Source organism: Balaenoptera ricei, chromosome 5 (assembly GCF_028023285.1).
Source record: "Balaenoptera ricei isolate mBalRic1 chromosome 5, mBalRic1.hap2, whole genome shotgun sequence".
Taxonomy (NCBI): domain Eukaryota; kingdom Metazoa; phylum Chordata; class Mammalia; order Artiodactyla; family Balaenopteridae; genus Balaenoptera; species Balaenoptera ricei.
In genome coordinates, this window is record NC_082643.1 from 27,099,763 (window position 1) to 27,116,586 (window position 16,824).

Genomic DNA, 16,824 nt, shown 5'->3' on the forward strand with positions numbered 1-16,824 from the left:
AGAATATTTATCTATCTACTTACCTACCTACCTATCTATCTATCTATCTATCATCTATCTATCTATATATGTTTATCTTTGTAAGTCCACAAACTAGCAGACTTCTTGACTCCTGGTAGGTACTCAGTAACGATTTTGGGAGAGTATCAGTAAATGAATAAATAATTTAGACTGCTGCATGGCTTTACACACAGGAAAGGGGTGCTCTGTTCATCATCTAGTCTGGTCAGGAGTACATGTTTATTGGTAAATCTCTCATGTGTTTTATTGACATGAATCAATCCCCAGAGCTCAGTCATCAGGGTTGGTAACCGGACCTTAAAAACCATTAATCCACTGAGCTGCAACCACCTTAGCCTGACTAGGCTGAGGTTAACTAAGTAAGCTTGCCTTTACTACTTTTTTCAAAGACAAATCCCATAGGTTTAAAGCAGGGATTCCACACTCATATGCCTACGGGGCCAGACAAGCATCCTAAGTGAGCAGCATGGATAAATGCACATCGCGTAATTGTGGGGGGTGGAGGGGGGTGGGGGGGAAGGCAGAGATACTGAATGAAAGGAGAATGCGGGCCTTTACTAAAGGGAGTAGACATTGCTCAGCTCCAGTGAATTATCCCCAGATCTTCTAGCTGGTTTTTTTTTTTTTTTTTTACACCTGGAAAACTAAAACTTGCAAGTGAAGCTACTCATTTAAAACTCTGACTTATTAAAATAATGGGGAATAAACAAAACAAATCTATGGCGCCTATCCAGCTTCTGTGAATTATCAATTCATGATCTTGGCTCTAAACCAATGGGAGAGAAGATGTAGAATTTGAGAGGGCAGCCGGTCTGCACTGATCCATCACATCCATCAATGTCCTGACCTTGGATCAGCTCCTTCTACCCAATGACAACTCTAAAACCTCAGTGTTATCCTCAAGCACCCTCCTAACACAGACCCTCTCACTCTCAACAGAAGATCTGGATTCCTAATTCATAAAGAAAATCACAGACATTAGGAAACAACTGCCTCATCTTCCCATTCTCAGTCTACACACTTAACTAACATTGAAACCATCCAAACTCAAAGGAGAGGTGATCCTCCTCCTCTTTAAGTGGAATCCTCCCACCATTGCCCCTAAAACATCACCTCCGTTAATTATCCTCTTCCCTCAAAGATCTTCAACTTCATCCTCTGCTCAACTTAGCAACAATTTCATCTTTGGGGGGGGGGCAAAGCTCCTTTGACTGCCTACTGCCTCCTCCCCTTATCTCCTTTAAATTAAAGCTTATTTTTCATACCGTTCGATAATCTTTACTATTATTATTAGCAAAGATTTATAGAACAGGAAGCAACCATTATTTTTATTGACATATGCTAAGTTTTCTGACTCCCCAAAAATATATTACTTAAGGCCATCTATTTATCTGATAAATATTTATTCTCCTAGTTAAATACCAAGCACTGCTCACAAGTGGCTCATTCTAAAACCCAACTGAGTTCAAAGCTCCTCAACACAGTTGACTCACTCTGCCATGGGTCATGGATCTCCCGCTTGTCTGTCATAAAGACAGAATAAAATCAAAGTAGGGAAATGGGCCCAAATTGCTTAGTTGGCAGGAAACACTTATCTATGAGCACAGCCAATGTCGTTACTATACACTGAGTCTTAATGATACTAAAATAAGTTTGGATTAGCTATTCTATTGATATGCAGTTTGTGACTATAGATGGAAGTATAAAAATTCCATATGTATAAAAGAGATTGTGTTTCTGAAAGTTTCAACACAAAAGCCAAAATATGAGACGGACAGGCATGTAGGTAATGTGGGCAATGGTTCTAATGGGTAATCTTTTATCTTGATTATGATCATGTTTTCCAAATCATGAGTTAAGACCCTAGAGTGGGCTATAAAATCAATTTAGTAGATTGCGGCAAGCATTTTTTAAAAGAAATTACATAGAAGAGAATAGAAAATGGAGTGCATGGCACATATAAAAAGTAGTAATTATGTCATGAAAACTATGCAAATTGGTATGTGTGTACATGTGCAGTGGACCACAATATGAAATGTATTTCTTACTGTGGATTGGGGAGATATATAAACAAGCACTGGTCATAAATGAGTAACCTATATTCTCTGTCTACACCCTTTCACTTCCTGATCTCAATCTGTTGTTTCTGCTCTAGCAAATCCACTAAAATTGCTCTTGATAATGTCACTGAGAACCTTCTACTTGTCAGATTTGAGGGACCACCTTCAGACACAGTCACAGTTGAATTCTCTGAAGTGCTGAACATTGCTCATACCTCCTTCTGACTTGCGTTGCCTTTGGTTCTGTGACATCACTTTCTAATGATTCTCCTGCTATCTCCCTGGTATATCTCTCTAGATTTTGTTCCCTGGTTCCCCTCCCTCAGTCTTCTCTGGAAATCCTGGTATTTCTGAAGAACAGAACATGGGCCTCAGAGATGCCATACACACTAAGATTGAACTTTACCTATGCCACTTATCACCTCCAGTACTACCTCCCTAGCCCCATCCACTACCGTCTCTGGCCTGGATTATTGCAGTAGCCTAATGACTCATCTCCCCTTGTGTCTATTCTCAAAGGGTAGCCAGAGTGATCCTGGTAAGAAGAAAGTCAGATCAACTCATTCCTTTGATCAGAACCACTCACTGGCTCCACGACCTCCTTCGGGTCTTTGCTCAAATAGCATCTTCCTAGTGAGGATTTCCAAGCCTCTCTCTTTAAATATGTCATTCTAATGCCATTACAAGATGCCCTGTCCTTCTTTCCTGCTTTATTTTTCTCCATAGCCCTTGTCTTAAATACAGTACAATTATTTATTTTGCTTACTGTCTGTCTCCTCTTACTGGGACATAAGATCCAGCAGAGCAAGGATTTCTTATTATTTTGTAGACTACTATATGCCCCGCATCAAGAATTAGTGGTCCATAGTAGGAGGCCACTAAAATTTATTGAAAGAACGAATGACTATCGTCAATCATGTATTCTTCTTTTGATGGTGGTAGGCCTGAGTACACATGGCCCTGTAACTCTCCTACACTATTCTATGCACTATTATATGTGTAATATGATTTTTAATAGGGCTTTTAGCTATTAAGCAAAATATAAGGGACACTTACAGGAAATTGTCTGAAATTCATAACCAGGGCTTAATCTTGTGTTAGCAGTGTTCCTGCTGGCTGACCCTACAAGATGCAGGTATCTTCACATTGGCTTGGTTGTACAGATAATACAAATGTCCTAGAGATGCTACTCTGGGGTCCTTCTTTGTTATCTACTTCATCATACAATCAATTCTGTTGGCCTAATGGGTGGTAAAGATAATTCGATTCCTTTCCTTTATTTTCCTGACAATAGCCCATAATTGTGTAATGAGAGGAGAAAAATATTAGTAACTTATTTTCCCCTGAATTCCAACCAAATCACAACCTTAGTTTTTTTGTTTATTTACTACTATAGCATTTTAAGAGACATTTGCTCCTGTAAAAACACTAACTAACCCATTAAGAATTTTCCCCTATTAATAAATAAGTACTTTTTCCCTCCATTAGGGAGACAAAAAAAAGTCAATTTAATCAACTTAATCTTCTCTCTACTCCCCTAATTTATCTCCATTTAATTTTCACAAGCTCACAATAACTCACTTAGGCATTACTATTATTCCCATCAATAAATGAGAAATTGAGGCATAAGAGACTAGAAAGCTTGTTCAGGATCACTCAGATGTCAGGTAGAAACGCTATGATTTGACTCCGGAGCCTAAGGCATGGAAGGAGATGTGGATGACAAGATAGAGGAGATATCTTGAGAAATGTGATTGATTGGGGTAAGGGTAAGAGCAACTCCTACATGGCTAGGGTGACCAGGTAAATAATGGTTCTTCCAATGATCTATAGGAGAAAGAGGTTTAGCGTACAAGTTTATAAGATCAATTTTGGATGTAAGCATGAGATGCCTGTGGGAATGAATTTTGAAGCTCAGAATGGTGCCCTGGGCTAGAGATATAAATGTGGAGCTTAAAAGCAGTTAGGTAGAATCCAAAATCCTAGAGGGCAATACGTTCACCCACAAAGAGTTCCCTACATTTGGCGAATAGAAAAAAAAACTGGTTATCTGCGAAAGAGGAGTTTTACTGGAATGAGAGATCGAATGAAAGATTGTTACAGGTCAAAATGTGAATGGTTAGTGAGAAAGCAGAAACGGTGATAGTGATCTACTCCTCTGAGAAATGGTTATTTGCACAGGAGAAGGAAGTGATTGAACACTATCTGGAAGTCACAGGAGCTATTAAAAGTTTCTTTGCTAATCATCTACTTTTGATGCCTTCTAAAATTGACCTTCCTAGAAACATAGCTCTGAAAGTCTCGTGTCCCAGGAAAGACCTTCCTGGAGATGGTTAGCCATCATCTGACTTCCCAGGAACCCTCCTGAAACAGCCCTCCTTAGAAAACATTCCATGTTATGGCCTCTCCCACACCATCAGGGTCCTAGGATCCTGCTCATTGAGGAAAGTTAATCTGTACTGGATGGATGCTAATGGCTTACAGTGTTATTAGGTAACTTTTGTGTTATAAAGCAAGCCCTCTTGGGAATTCATGTTGTATTCTAAAGCAACATTTCACAAAGTTTGCTTTCTTGAAACCTAGCCTCTGGATACAGTGAGTACTACATTGAAATATACTAAAGTAGGAAAGGTTCCATGGTCCACGAATTTTAGGAAATGCTGGGTTAAACAAAGTTAAACAGGTTTCTTTACAGCAGGATTTTCAGAGACTAATATTCTAATGTGCATCATAAAACCACAGGAGGGAGATATAAAATTCAGCATTTTCCAAAATTACCTGATTATGAGACTTTTTAAAAGTGTTATCACATGGATCCGAAATTTAAGAAGATGCCTTCCCATAGGACCAATGCTAGGGGAGGTTATTTCAGACAATGTGACTGACTGATCAGAGATCAAAATCAACACCATTTTAATTGTACCAAGTACCATCCCATTGAGCAGCCATGTTTGCTTCGGTTCACCCCACTTTTAGCACTCTCTTCACATGATGACATTAATTCGGGCACAGTCCCTTTTATAATGGGGATGGACCCTTGCTTGAATGTTTAAATATTTGCTTTCCCTTTTGATGAACTAAATTCTATGGACTCCATAATAAAACTGGGATTAGGGCATATAGTACATTTCATTTCACAGCCCTGTGTGACTGACTACACGTGAGATAAATCTGGTGAATAAACTTGTTGATCGTTGATATTATTTCCCTGCCTTTTTTTTTTTTTTTTTCTTTTATAGCTTGTAAGCTCAGTTGTTACCAGGAAAATCAATAAACAAGCTTTCAAGAAAATTTACACCTAGGGAGAAGAAAGACCCTTTTGCCTGGAAGTTATTCTTTTTCTTTTCTAAGGGAGTAATATCCACTCCACAGCCAGAGTTCACTTTCAAGTCAACAGAAGCCCAGTGTCCTCATGAGGACTCTCTGCTGGGAGCACGGGGCCCCCAAGTATTTTCAGAGGGATAGCATTTGTAACTGGGATAACTTCTGTGAATTGAATTTTTCTGAAAGGCAGGCAGGACTAAAGAAAGGGAACTAATGTAGCCAAGAAAATAAACCATTATCCACATGTCCAGGGCCTAGAAAAGAATGCAGGAAAGGCTACAAAAGACAGCCTTTTCATGTGAATGGAAATGAAACATAACCCTATTAACTAGAGCAGAGATTCTCATCTCTGTCCTCTCCTGGAGCTCACACCTAGGAGATAGAGACCACATCCTTTAGAGTTCTGCTCTGGGTCAAAAGATTTTGTCATTGCATGCCAGTGTTTAAAGGAGTTAGCCTTGGACCACATGTGGCAAATTAGAGCAACACCATTCAAAAGAACATAGTAAGATGGTGGAAATGTTCTACAACTTTGCACTGTTCAGTATGATGGCCAGTAGTCACATATAAATACTGAGCACTTGAAATGTAGCTAGTGTCGTTAAAGAACTGAATTGCCAATTTTATTTAATTTTAATGAATTCAAATATAAATAAGCGCATATGACTTGTGGCCACCATATTTAACAGCATAGGGCTAGAAAATGGAAGTGTGAATTCATCAAGTCAGGATTCCCAGCCTTTTAATAGGGGCATAGAGCAATATGCATATCCCAACCCATGTTCCCTAACCATTTCCATCCCTGCAAAGCTACATCACAAAGCCAATGGGGGTTGGGGGAGGAGTGGGGAACAAGCGTTGAAAAAAAATGTCCACAACTACTTGGCAAATTGAAGTAAGTTTAAGTAAAGGCACGGGTCAAAGTGGAATGGCAGTCACTGGGTGGGAGCAGGGTCTGACATATGTTTTAGTAAGTAAAGGGAGTCCTGAGGAGGAGCTACAGGGTAAGAATGTAATGATAGTGTTGCAGTTGTCTATGGCTGCGTAACAAATTACCCCAAAATTTAGTCACTTAAATCTATGACATTTGTTTTGCTCATGAATCTGCAACAACTTGGGCAGGACCCATGGAGGGAAGAGTGCATCTCTGTTCCACTCTTCATCACCTGAATTGTCCCAAGGCTGGGAGCTGGGATCATCTGGGCTTGTTTACTTGGATGATGCTGGCCTTTGGCTGTTAGGCTACCAGCCAAAACACCTTACAAATGGCTACTCCATGAGGCGTGTCTCAGAACATGGTGACTGGGCTCCAAGGGCAAGTGTCTAGAAAGAAAGAAAGTCAGGAGGATTCTGTAAACTCTTTATGACCTCACTTTGAAAGTCCCATAGCATCACTTTGGCAGTACTGCTCTGCTCGTTAGAACAGACACGAATCCACTCAGGTTCAAAGGAAGGGAAAATAGTCTTCACCTCTTGGTGGGGAGTGCCAAGGAGATTCGGGAGGAGCACGTGGATTAGAAATATTGCTGTAGCCATTTTTGCAAAATAATCCATCACTGTTAGATAACATAGTTTAGGCTGCCAATGATAGAAACCTTAGTCAAACCAAACTAATAACAAAATAGAAATTTATTGTTTTAAGAAACCAGTAAGCTTAAAGTTTCAAGTATGGCTGGATCCAGTGGCTCAGATGATATAATTGCAACTTTCTCATACTTGTTCATTCATTCTATGTTTCTTATCTCTTTCTTGTGTGTCTGTCTGTCTGTTGGTCTCTCTCTCTTTCCCCACCCCTAACTGTCCCATTATCCTCTCCAACTGGCAGAACAAAAGATTACTGGCAATTCTAAGTCAATATCCTGATAATTTTTGATCCTAAAGGAAGAATCTTTCTCTTGTATAACAAGTTCATGGAAGAACAGTGATTAATTTTGTTCAGGTCACAAACCCACCCCCTGTCCAATCACTGGGTCCTGGGATATAACATTCCATAATAGGTCAGGTGAAGGTCCCCAGTCCACCCTAGCAATAAGTTATTTAACCTCAATGCATTTCAGTTTTCTCACGTGTAGAATAAAGATTCTGGTAGATTGACTGTAAAAATGACCCTAAGCCTCCACTCTTCTGTATCCAACAAATTGCAGTGTGATTTTGTAGCTCCTTTCATCCAATGGCAGAGTCTATTTTCCCGTCCCTTTATTCCAAGCTAGACTTGAGATTTGCTTGGCCAACAGAATGTGGTTGCAATGGCGCTGTGCTAGTTCTGACTCTTTAGCATTTCTGCTCTTTTTCTCTCTGAACTCTGATACCACCATGAGGACAAGCTCAGTTTAACTGTTGGGGGAACAGAGATTCCACAGAGCAAAGCCAAATCAGCCTAGTTGTCCCAGCCAAAATCACAGACACATGAGATAATTCAGCCAAGATCAGCAAGACAAACCCACAGTTGACTTTCCAGCTGACTGCAGAGACATGAGCAAACCTGCTAAGACCAGGGTAAACCACCCACATAATCTGCAGACTTGTGCCAATGAGTTTTGCTCATTGGGTGTTTGTTCCACAGTATTAATGACAAAACTGAAACAGAGATAACAGTAGGCCCTAATGCTTTGTACTGTGTTTAGAACAGTGCCTGGCATCAAATAAGCAGTCAATAAATATTTGCTATTATTATTATCCATGACAGCACCACACAGAATGTGTTTCCCAGCTTCCTGAAGAAAATGGAGATGTCTACCACAAGTGTCGTGAGAGCTAACAGAGAATACTGATCTATCAAATTTTTTGCGGTTTTAATAAATTAGTAAGAAAAGTATCAAAAGCTAAGCATATTCTAATAATGGAAAGTAAGATATTTATTGCCAATGTAGTAAAAGTACATAATCTCCAAAGCCCTTCACACGCCCTGTACAAACATCTAATATCTGACCTATGCACAGCTAACATATCACCAATTAGATCAAATATCAAACTTCTCCCAGGAAAAAAATGGACAGTAACATTTTTATTACATGATTAACTGTTGTTAATGATATTTATATTGAGTCAAAAGTTGGGACAAGAGTAACTTTATCTGCTCTAGTATTTTCCGACATAATAGTTTTATGTCTGATGCTATTTTCAGCTGCAGACTTTAAAAGAATACATGCATTGTTTCCAAGAAAACATTATTATACACCTTACCTTTACAAAAACTGGAGAAGCACATGACTGAGGTTCAACTCGCTGATCACTGTGTGCATATGGTGTGTGTGTGGGGAGCTGGGGTTTGCTTCATGACTACTCTTCTCTGTCTACCCTCTCTCTCCCTCAGATAAGTCATTCACCCACTTAAACAGCTTTGGGCAAATTCCATAAGTTTCCAAACTCACGCTGTAACTTCTCTTTTGAACTCAACTCCACATTTCCGTTGCTGTTTGACTTTTGTATTTGGATGTTCTGCCATCTCCTCATCCTCAAAAAATGTGAATTCGTTGCCTCTCTGGCCATCACCCAACAAACACGTGTATGGTGTTATGTGATCAGACAAGGGAAGGAAATCTCCTAATTCAGTTCCTTACACATAACAAAAGCAGGGTGAGTGATAATTCTCACCAATCCTGTTATTACTCCTGTTCTCCAGTTTTGTCTTCATACCCTAGGTATGGCTATGGCAAGTATTATTATCCTATTTTATTGAAGAGGAAAATAATACACCCAGTTGCATAGATCGTCAAATATAAAAGTATTGGTGGGCGGGCAGGTAGAGCTGCAAATACACACTGATGAGATTAATAATCACTGTATGAAGAAGGAGAAGAGTTGAGGCTAAATTTTATGGAAGTGAATTTTGAGACCGACTTGAAAGAATTCATAGTAGCTAACATATATTAAGCACTTACTATGTGCCAATAACTATTACAAGTTAATATTAATATGCTAAGTTAATATTAACATTAACTCAATTATTTATGTATTTTTCTTTAACAGTTTTGTACAATAAACCAATATGAGATCCCCTGGGTTAAACAGCCTGCATTAGGTCAGGCAGCAGTAAGCTAATAAATCAGCAATCTGGAATTTGAATGCAGACCATCTGGCTCCTGAGAAGTGTCCCTACCACACTCTGCTTTCTGAAATGAAGAATAAGAAGTTGGGGAGGGGAGAAAAAAGTAACAGCAAATGCAAAGTCAACAAGGTAGAAATAAGTCAATCATACACAGGCGTGGGACTCAACCAGGTTGTACGGGCTACGAAGCCACACCTGGGTGAGGAATTGGGTGGAAATGAGGTTGGGAGGATTTGAGATGCAGCAGCAGAGAAGCGGTCTTTGAACGTCAGGCTGAGTTGTTTGGACTTCTGGAACCACCCAAAGGGAACCTGACCCTCTGTCTGCTTTAACTTAATCCGTGTCAACACGCAGGCAAAAGAACAGGTTGAAGAGAAGGCACTGGTGCATATGGAAGTGGGAGTAAGTTTCTTAATGTGGAGCTAAAACACTTTGAAACTGGCAGCATCTCTCACTCAAAAGACTTCACATACATCTGTGTCATTGAACTATCTGCAAATGATGAAAAGAGGGACAGACTGAAGACAGATGCCCTGGTCACATCCCAGTCCTGACCCCCTTCTGGAGGGTTAAGTTCTGGAAGCACCGGGACTGTAATAGCTCGAGCAAGCTGTGTGCTTCCGCACCAGGTTCAATGCTGAGAGTGCCTTAACTGAACATCTGGCTAATAATGTACCTTCCATGTATTAATGGCACTTACTCACTGCACCTGCTCCATCTGAGGAAATTACGTGGGTCAAGTAATGGCAGCATGATTTCAAATGTTTGCCTCATCACCTACAAACATAATCAAAGAATAACAACCACAGTCTTGGGGAAAATCTTGGTAAGTCTTTTTCACTAGCAGTTCTAAAACAGAAAGGCAGAAGATAAGAAACTTGCTGATAATCTCGTAAACCAATAATTCTCAAATATAACAAGTTCAATGTGAAAGGAATTATTTCCTTAGCCCCCTCCCCGAACCAACTAAAACAATTTTTTGAAAATCTTAAAAGTGATAAGGGTGTAACATCTACAATTAGTATATTCCTTGGTGAAACTGGTTTCAGGAAAGGAAATGTTTCCACAATTCTCTTTTCCAACTTTTGCTAAGGTATTTTTAAAAATGCATTGAAAGCAGAATTTTTCCAGAAGAGTTGTTCCAAATGGGAACCTTTTTTCATACCTTTTTCATAACCATTTAAAAATCTGCTTGGTGCTTAGCCAACTCATAACTAATCACCTAAGACTGAGTTTCAACTGATAACTAAAATCCAGCAGATTAGTCTGAATCTTCCTGGTAATGTGAGTCAGATTTGACCAAATATTAACTGCATTGTTTAAAATAACATTACTAGTATCTATTGAACATTGACCAATACTACGATTTTTTATTAATTTCTGGAAAAAAAAAGCATTTGCTTTAATTTTACCTGCCATTTTAAGGACTCGACAATGACGTGTATTTATATTTCATGAAAAATCGCGTTCTTTTTGTAGTTCTAGATTGTTTTCTTTGTCAGCTGGTGAGCAAACACCCATAATACTCTTTGGCATCTATCAAAATGTTCTGAGTATCTTGTGACAAGATAGCACAGATCCGAGAAAGTTTAGACATTACTAAGGAGACAGTGCACAGATGTGGATGCTGAAAAATTAATAACACACCATCTTCTGATAGGCTGTAGCTCCAAAACTGCTTCTACAGAAGCAGAATGAAACAAGCCCAAAGCACAAATATTCGTGCCATCGCAGCATAAATGAATCATAAAGCATTAACACAGAAATTTCAAGCTTTGGCAGCAGGTCCAATTTCTGAGCAATTCCTCAGCCTCACACATATTCTTCATGTCATCTCATTGGTAGAGAGAATAGTGGGAGTAAAAGTAACCTGTCACATGTGAACAAAAACAAGTTGAAAAAATATTTAAATATTTTATGATGCTTGTAGTCTTCCTCCTTATATCTCAAAAAATATTTTTTTAACCTGCAAAACAGGTACTTACTATCCTCAGGTAAGATGTTCTAATGAAGTATCAATTTTGTTACTAATTAAGGCCCCAGGAACCCTAGGGGGCTGCTGCTGACATCTAGTGGCATAATTTTTTAAACGTTATACGCATTAAAAACATAAATCTAGAGAGAGAAAGGGACAGATATGCATACATATGCGCCTGCAAAGTCTAGTGGACAGCCCATGTTACGAATTATTTGCCTCTGCTCACACCACTCTGCCTCCAATGACATGCTTCCCTTTCCAAAGTAAGGCTACTACCGCAAAACTGAAGAAAGGAAAACCAACACATCTGCTAAAGCCTTAAAGGAACCGTTTACCCTCACAGTCCTGTGTCTTTTACTGGGAATTGCCAGTTCCCTGGAAGCCCCAATTCCCAAAAGCCCTGTCCCGACCCTAACAGTCCTAATTTTATCTGAATTTCCCAAATAACCACAGTCCGTCCCCAGTTTCCACACCTATTAGCATTTAGGTACTTTTAGGGTGCCAGCCTAAAGAGATTTGACTGTAGAGCTGAGCATATGTTATTTCAGACTGCATGTCCACAAACATACCTGCACATTCAAAATGGCCATGAAATCCCTATGCGTGAGATTCAATAATTATTGAAAACTTAAAAATAGCTCTCAGGGACTGCTTTAACGTTTCCAACCATCCACATGAATGATGAAATTGATATTGATGTGAAAAATGGTAAGGAGCATAGAGAGAACTTCTACAAGCAAGTAAAAAGATTTATTCTGTAGCCTCTATCTGTCTGTATGTATGTGTGTATAAGGGGTGCATATGTGTGTGTGTAAAACAAGAGAAAGACTCAAGTTCTACCCATACCCCATTCCCCCTAAAGCACTTGTGAGTATAGCAGGTAAACACTGAATTGATGAATGAGGTGGCAAATTACAATATAACATTTTCCCCCTATTGATTCTAATGTAAGATATGAAATGGGTAGTGTTTTACTTTTAGGCAAAAGTGTCTTTGTGGAGTAGCTCAGGTTAGATTTTCCTCCCATCACATGTGCAGAGTGGTACAAAGCCAATGGGTGATCGAATTAGGCAATGTCCCTTTGGTGAAGGGAGTGTACTTTTTTCTTTTTTAATTAATTACTTTTTTGTGTGTGTGGCTGCATTGGGTCTTCGTTGCTGGGTGTGGGCTTTCTCTAGTTGCGGTGAGCGGGGGCTATTCTTCGATGCGATGTGCGGGCTTCTCATTGCCGTGGCTTCTCCGGCCATGGAGCACAGGCTCCAGGCACGCGGGCCTCAGCAGTCTTGGCACGCGGGCTCCAGAGCGCAGGCTCAGTAGTTGTGGCGCACGGGCTTAGTCGCTACGCGGCATGTGGGATCCTCCCGGACCAGGAATCGAACCGTGTCCCCTGCATTGGCAGGCGGACTCCCAACCACTGCGCCACCAGAGAAGTCCGGGAGTGTATCTCAAGAGTTGAAAATTATTTGCCTTATAAATTAGTATATTTGAATTTAGATTTTATTCACATTGAAAAGATATGATAAAGGGAGAGAAGATTCTCAAGTTAGTCCTAATTAATACAAAACTTTGCTAAATTATAATTCTCATAGTACAAAGGAATCTTCTAGCCTTTTAAATATTCCTTCGGTGGAAATCTTAGAGATGCAAGGACCTCATTCATTCAAAGTCTATTTCACTCACAAGTGGGAGTAAAAGTAGATGACAGAAGGATCTTCCTTATGGTCACACTGAAGGAAAAAATGTCCCATGTCTGTGTGTGTATCTTTACACATAATAAAGTTCTATATGTACATATACATACATATTTAAACACACGCACACAAGAGAACTACTACAGAGCAATATATGCAAATCAGTGACAGTGTGACAGATAGTGTATCTAGGTTACTTTACGGACTAAATATGGGTTAAGGAAGAGAAATAGTTGTAGGATGATGAGGAACTCAGAAAGCCCCCTAAAGAACAGTTTTAAGGTTACGTAGGCTTTGGAATAAGGAAAAAGAAGACTGGGCATTCCGAGTGGAGTTATCAGCATAAGGAAAGACAAGAATGTTTAGGGTATACAGTGTAGTAAGAGAGAAACCAATACAGTAAGAAACAGATGTGGGGAGTCGACGCAAGAACTTGAACATTAGCAGGAGACAATTCTAGACAATGCTATGGCTTCTATATGACTATTCCATTAAGACTATTCTTGGGATTTTTCTTTAAAGTTTTAAAAAGATGGAGTATCCCACAGAATCTAATACTCAGAAGAGTAAAGAGTACCAAGAACTCTGGCAAATGATGAAAATCATAAAAAAACAAAAAAGGCAAATTCATAAAAATGATCATAATAACTCTTCCTCATATAAAGTCCTCTTTAAGAATTACTTTTTAATCACTTCTCAATGAAAGTGTTCAATGATTTGTTCTCTGACTTTCAGTTTAAATTCTCTTTGGGAGCATGTATGCCTGATGTTATAACTCTATTTCTGTAAAGCATTGTGTCTATCCTATGTGAATTAGTCCAAGCATCTTGACAATTACATCACCCCTTTCATCACATGTGTAGAGGTATTTGTAACTCTCATTGTAATTCATGGTCATTAACTTATTAATCAACCTGAAAATCTGATGCTTTACTTTCCATTGTTACTTTATAGTAGTTTATAAAAAATAATATAAAATATAATTTGTAATAAGCTCTTAAAATATCAGAAGAATTTTACCCTTTAAAAAAATTTTCAATGTGTACTACATCTACAAAATATTCTACAACCAATAATAATAAACCACAATGAAACCAACCTCTAAACAATATATTTATACCTTATTTCTTAGTGCCCTAGAACAAAAAGAACACTGTATACTAACTAGCCTTATGACAGTTTATTTTCAGTTCTCAAAAATGTATTTAGAGTACATCAAAAAACTGCTGAACCCTTAATATCCCATTTCATTTTCCTACAGAGAAGTTAAATATATATGAGAATAATACTTAATATTCCTACATAACACAAATAAATTACAAACATGAAATTTTCTTAATTGAAATTCAACTTATTTCCAGGACATATAAACCTGTGTAAAAACAGAACAGAATAATGGTCTCTATTTTTATGCATAATCTTACTAGGTACAGAGAAGGATATTTTAACCCAACTAGGTAAAATTGCCTCTATTTTTGGGTGACAAAATTAAGAATATTGTGACCAACAGACATCAATAACTTTACATAACGAAACCCTACATGAAAACTTATTTTAGACCCTTTTTGAAAAAGTCAAATGTAGAACTTTCAGGTATCTGCACACACAAAAGTACCTGTTAACCCAAAAGATTGCTCTCCGAGCCCCATTGCCAGAGTTAATGGTACACAAAATGAGTGTGTTAGTCATCACGTGCAACTGAGAAAGGCTGAATGGTCCCATTTGTCCAAAAATAGCACCTTCACTAATATGCCTTGAACTTCTACTATTTAAACACTGAAATTTAAATGCATATATCCCGTTTAGGATAATAGAGACAGAGCATCAGAACATTAGCACTCTTTGTCTTATTAACAGGAATATTTTATAAAGTTGCAAACACCCCTATTTGAATGAGTCCAAAGGACCAACCTAAAGAGGTGATGACATGAACACCATTTCTCACACCCCAGTTACTCCTTCACACCCCACTCCCAACCTCCACACAAAAACCAGCATCCTAGAGTATAATCTCTTTGGGAGTGTTATCAGACCAAAGTGCTTGGACTGCCAATATACAGAACTGGTTCTTTATTGGCACATCGGGGAGAAGCAAACTTTGTTACTCCGGGTACATGATGCTGGACATTCTGCCACATTAATGGGACTTTCCCTCCTACACCTCAACCCTTTCTTTACTACATTCAGTTCGAAGTAAGTTTATCCCTATCTTAAATAAATGAAATCAAAGCCTAATAAAATTGAATGTATTAGTATATACATACCTCCGAAAAAAGAAAAATTTCACATGAATGCATCCTGGGTAGTTTGTGCTTCCTCTCTTCATCCTTATTTTCATTCTAAAGGGCATGGATCCTTGACCCTCTTCATTAGCTCCATCTCACTCAGTGTGTTTCCTTCTCTGTCTTTACTGTGTCATCTTCTGCTGATTCCGCCTCAGCCAGCATTTTTCTACCATACATCTCCCTATGCTTGTATCACAGCACTCAGCTTCAACCCCTTCCACATACTGTCTAGGTATTAGTTCTCATTATAATGCCTCTCTTTAGGGAGTCACAGTTAATAGTTCTAAGCTAAAGGAAACCCTCCATTGATTTCATTAACCATTTGAAAAATACCTTACAGTTTGACTTAACATTTTAGTATAGTGTGCCTACAATTGAAAATCACCATTACAGGAGAGAAGCTACTTCTTTAAGGGGTTTACTCCTCCCTTGAAGCATTAACTAAAAGCCAAAAATAAGTAGAAACACCCCAGTTTGTAATTCAACCTAACAATTTATTTTTGCTCCACTGCAAATTAAAGTTCATAAACCAGTTTTCTGCTGATGTCCATTAAATTCAAATGCTTCCTTTGTTTCAGCACTCATTTGTTTTATAGGAATTCGACAATTTGTCAAAAACAGAGCCCAGTTAGTTCCAATTAGTATGTGACCTAGTACACATTTCAACAAATCCAGTATGTGTGTTGATATATACAAAGCAACATCATATCTTCATAGCTATATAAGCAGATAGTATTGATAGATGGGTTTAGTTCCCACCACAATTCTAACTTTTCAGAAACTTTTCTATTAAAAACTCTTTTGAGACATCACCTTTATTCATAAATCATACACACATTTTATATCTGCATCTAGGCTCCACTTTGCTTACATGTATATGTCATTAGAATATTTGCGTGATTGTTCATATTCTTAGGCTAACATATATAAACAAAACACATAGCAATTGGAAAATTTAGCAACTAAATATGCAATCATTGAGTATAATCAGGCATGCTATTCAACAACTGTATGATATAGTTCAATCTTTCCAAAGAAAATATATGTTTTGTGTAAGAGTGTCTTCGTCAAACTCGATGAAGTTTTTCTAGGAATTTGTACTGAACTTTTTTGTCTATTAAAAAAATAATATGTAAAGCCATCTGACTGATGCTTAAATAAGAGGAAAATTTTAATTAAAAGAATCTGATTCTCTTATTGTCTACCATTTGTAAATGTAATACACTAATTGGACATATTTCCAAACAAAGAGAGTACAATCTTCTAGTCAAGATCCTATCCACACATTAACATAAATGCAAGAGTAGTGTCGGAAAATTAATCATTAACCACAGTGCTTCAAGCTAATATATATTTTAAAATTTACTGGTCACTTCCTAAATATGATGGTCATCAAAAATCATTCCTTTTACTTTTC

At 38.3% G+C, this 16,824-nt stretch overlaps 1 protein-coding gene across 4 annotated transcripts in view; it reads right to left on the reverse strand.

Annotated features, from left to right (window-relative positions):
• Positions 1 to 16,824, reverse strand: part of INPP4B (inositol polyphosphate-4-phosphatase type II B) — a 758,305-nt gene that overhangs the window by 593,666 nt on the left and 147,815 nt on the right. The window lies entirely within an intron of this gene.